This window comes from Cariama cristata, unplaced genomic scaffold (genome assembly GCF_000690535.1).
Source record: "Cariama cristata isolate BGI_N322 unplaced genomic scaffold, ASM69053v1 scaffold2987, whole genome shotgun sequence".
Taxonomy (NCBI): domain Eukaryota; kingdom Metazoa; phylum Chordata; class Aves; order Cariamiformes; family Cariamidae; genus Cariama; species Cariama cristata.
This window is the reverse complement of record NW_009624765.1, coordinates 43,932-48,292: the sequence shown is the minus strand read 5'-3', so window position 1 is coordinate 48,292 and position 4,361 is coordinate 43,932. Positions and strand designations below refer to the sequence as shown.

Sequence of the window (4,361 nt, the reverse complement as noted above, 5' to 3'; positions counted from 1 at the left end):
ACTGAAGTCATGTTGAGAATATTGCTCTAAGCCTCTTCTAAAAATGAGAGTTAGGCGCTCAATCTATTACTTAGTCATTTCTACACTTCTTCACATAAGCTTCACTCAACAGTAAAATGTACTCGTCACAGTAATGCAGAAGACACTGCAAATTCTCTCTTCCATGGAGGTGATCAGTGTGATCTCCTCTGGCCACCTGCATATTCTCAGTGTGAAACAGAAATCATGTGTAGGGCATGGCATTAGTTACCAAACTGCAGTGGAAGGGTAAGATGGACTTTTTTACTGTACTTGAAAAAGCAAAAACATTAGAAGTGAGGAAGGAGTTAATTGCTGCAAAGTACACGGTCATTTCCTGAGCCCTGTGGTTGGATGGGTGCAAACTTTCAACTATTTCTAATCCTTCTCTGTCATTTAAGAGGCTTTCAAGGTGCACTGTACATCCCAGACCAGGTAAGGAGTACAGCTTTTCACTTCTTGATTGTTTATTCAGAATTGTTTTCCAGTGGAGTCAGACTCAGTTAAGACTGATTTCTTCTCCCTCTTATTATTTACATCCGAAGGGAGAACAAAGTTCATTGCAATCCAATGTGTGCCAGATGACTGTGAGCTGTAGAAATACAGAACGAACTGTGTGGGTTAACAATAGAGCAATACTAATGAAGAAGTTATGTTACATGTAGTTAGGAGTCAGAATTATTACAGCAAATACTGCAGTAAAAGAGAAAGAAAACTTTTGCCGCCAGTTTTAAGGAGTTCAGTCTGCACAAACCGCTATCAAAATAAGGGGTTCTCAGGTGTACGGTTTGCTTTAGTAAGGAGAGTAGTAAAAATCATAGCATGTCTTCAACGGTATTTTTAAAAGGAGGAAGAATGAGCTTCTACATATCGAGGGAGAAAAAAAAGATAATTTTGGACCAGTTTTATTTGTAAATCTGGACCTGATCTCTATCTTTAGCTATTGCAGAGTCACGTATTGTAGTCATCCTGAGACTGTTCCTGAGGTTTGCAGCAACCAAACACACACGCAGAAGTGACTGTGGAACCATATCATAAAACAATATAATTTCATTAGGGTCTTTTGATGCATAAAAACAGAACTCAGACAGACGGGCACCAGGAGGAAGTCTCATAGCACAGAGCACTCTTGCATACTGCATTTGTTGTCTCTTAATAGACAGGGAGAGAGACTATTTGCGTGAGAGGTTTTTTTAATAGTTCAGAAACAAGCATAAAATAGCCATCTGTAGGGCAGTTATTGTAATAATGTGCTGTCACTAGGTCACCCTACAGAAAGTGAAATTGTATGTGCCGTGAGAATCCCTGCCTGAAGTCATACACTGGAGATTCAGGTTTTTGTCATTTGCTTCTTTTTATAAGTCTTTGCTTGTAATCAGTTTTAATGTTTGGACATTGTTGGTATAAACACTTTTTGGATTTTATACATAGTGGTCGGGAGAATCTAGCTAGGGTTTTCAAAAGCATTCATTTGACTCAGACACGTAAGTCCCATCAATGTTTGGACTTCATTCCTAAATCACCTCCACCTTACTTGTGAGATTGCTACTACGGTAGGACTTGGATGTCCGTAATGAATTTCACCCTTAAAAGACTCCCTGAGCCACAGAAGTTTTGTGTCTGTCATCCACAGATGGGGAACTCGGATGAATCCCAGTTGATGCCAGACTTGCGCCCTGGTTGTGCAGCTCCGCAGCGCAGGTGATTTGATTAGGAATCCCAGGTCTTCCCTTGTGAAGAGCTGTACGTCAGTTTAGAGTCAGCCAGGCAGCCTGTCGCCATTCTGCTAGGGAAGAGGCTGTGGCATGGGTAGAAGCATTTGCATCAGTCTTGCTCTTCTCAGTTTGAGTATCGATGCTAAGCAATTTACTGTTCCTTACAGCTCTGTATGGCCTTAGCTGCCAAATACTTGCAGCCCATGCTACAGCTTGCGAGATGAAAGCTGGCTGAGGTATGCCAACCCATCCTGCAGTCACATTTCCCAGTTACTGCATAGGCACAGCTCAAGGGAAAGTACTCAGCAGCTTTGTGTGGGCAGAGCAAACTGAACCCAGGCCTCCCCTGCTGCCAACCAGTAGCTTACCCACCGCTTCTGCCTTCAGTTTTTAGCGTCCCTTCAGGTACATTTATTGATAATGTGTATTCACCTTCTTTCAGGGTGGGTTTGGGTTCAACTCAGATGCATCTGCCTGTGCAGACAATTTTGCTCTCACTGATGACTGTAAGTCCAGAAAAGGCCAGCTTAGGTGATTTTAAATGTTCGCTGCCTTTCAGCATGGGTGTCTTTGGTACTGGAAAAGGGTGTACTCCTCAGCTCGCTGTCAGAGGGAGGCGTACGTTATATGCAGCGGCAGAACAGGATGGACAAGAAACAAACCCTAGAAAAGCCATTCCTTGTATGGTAAATGTGGTCTTCCCCGGTAACTGCTGTGTTCTGGTGGAGTGGGTAAAGAGGAGAAACCCAGCTGCCCACAACTTAGCCTCAAGAAGTTATCCTGTGGTGGGATCCCTCTGTCCTGCACAAAAATGAAGACATCAAGACTATTTCTCAATGTGTTTAAAAGATGTGGTGGTGTTTTGCACACGTATTGCCGTCTAACAACTTTACTTCATACTTGCATAGTTTCCAGATAAAAAGGTTTTGTGAAGTGGAAGTCCAGGGAGCTTCACCGCTGACAACTGTTTGCAAAACCTCCAAATGGACAGAAGGATGTTTTTTCGTATCATCAGGCATATTTATTGACACTTCTCATGTTATTTACGGTGTGTAAAATGAGCTAGAAAATGGAGATCTCCTCTGAAAAATGGCTATAGAAATGGGAGGGTTTTGGCCCTTGACTACTGCCTCAAAAATTCCTGAATTAAATGAGCTCATTTTATAAGTAAATGTCTTTGAGACTGTTATCTGGGCTTGTTTACTCTTACTGCCAGCTCTCGAATGGGAAGGTCAAGTTGGTGTTCCTCCTGGGCTTACTATTTATATGCAGGAAACCTGAGACAGACTCAGCCTGAGAGTTAGAGTTATTATTTTAAAATAGGTTTAAAATGGGTAATATAATCCAATTTTTGTCTAAATTTAGGTGCTAATCAATGAGAAATATCCCACAGGGTTCATTTTCTACATCCTTTGAATCTGGTAATGTCAGTTTGATCTTGTCTTTTTTCATGTGTTTTTGATCAGAAGCCTTCTGTCCTTCCTGAAATTTTCCATTGGTAGTCTTATTTTTCAGTGTTGTTGAGCATTTAATTAAAGCTAAATTCTCAGACAGAGAAAGAGGGGGATCTGTACATGTTTCGTGCAACAGCTCCATTTTTTTAAATGCTGGATTTTATCTCTCATTGATATCATTACAGAGAGATTCTGCCTTTTTTTGCACACAGACTGATGAGGGCCCAAGAGTTGTTCAGGCTGGGGCAAGGCATCTATAAGCTTATTCATCAAGAGCTGCATATTATCGTCACATTTTCACATTACTGCATGAGGAATTCAGGCTCAGCAGCTGGTGAATTGAAAATAATTTTACCCTCACATCCTCACTCTCCCAACTGCTGATTAGGTCTTGAAATAACAACAGAAATGTGTTATCACCGGTATGGTCATGATGAAGCAGCTAGGGTTACTTACTACCAGAGATACACTGCACCTGATTCAGGTCTGCAAAAATAAGAAGGGAAAATATCGAGTCACCAAAGACTATGTGCTCTTTTATCCTCTCTTCATCTTCAGATGTGGATATTATACATCTTTAGTAATCCTGCACAGGTATGTTTTATAGCTGGTGAACTGTGTTTTAAAGCTATGAAAGGCAGTGTTATCAGTGCTTGTCACTCTTCGGCATTATCTTTAGATGTGCTCCTTTTTAAAAACTTTTTTTTTGTAACAACTGATTCTTAAAAGATTTTTCCTTTGGTCCTTTCTGCAGCTCTTACTCATAGAGGAAATCTGATCTGCTGCAGCACGGAAACATCAGTGGTGACCACGGCGAGACAAATTCCTAAGGGAGCTGCCTGTAAGTTTGATCAACATTTAAGATGAAAAGTTTCACGTTTTCTTTGGCAGGATGTTACACACAGAGTTTAGCTGTATGAGGCAATTGCTGAGGCAATAAGGGAATATTCAGGAACACAAGCTTCTGCTTTGAGTAGACAAGTAAGCACAAAGAAAGGAATCATCTTGTAAAGATTTGTCTGTCTTTTTTTTTTTTTTTTTTTTTTCCCCTGCACAGCTTCTCAAAAACATGATTGGTATTTGAGACTCTCTAAATCATGCCCAGTTGAAATCCTCTTCTCCCAGGATCCTGGGTGCACTGAATAGACCCCACTTCTGGGCTACAATGGTTCAG

The 4,361-nt window shown here is 41.1% G+C and overlaps 1 protein-coding gene across 1 annotated transcript in view; it reads left to right on the top strand.

Annotated features, from left to right (window-relative positions):
* The first annotated feature begins 411 nt into the window (after positions 1-411).
* The window catches only part of P2RY8 (purinergic receptor P2Y, G-protein coupled, 8), a 34,898-nt gene continuing 30,948 nt past the window's right edge, over positions 412-4,361 (top strand). Inside the window, exons 1-2 of the mRNA XM_009703287.1 lie at positions 412-453; positions 3,942-4,028. The gene's annotated coding sequence lies outside the window, so the exon portion shown is untranslated. The remainder of the gene's footprint in view (positions 454-3,941; positions 4,029-4,361) is intronic.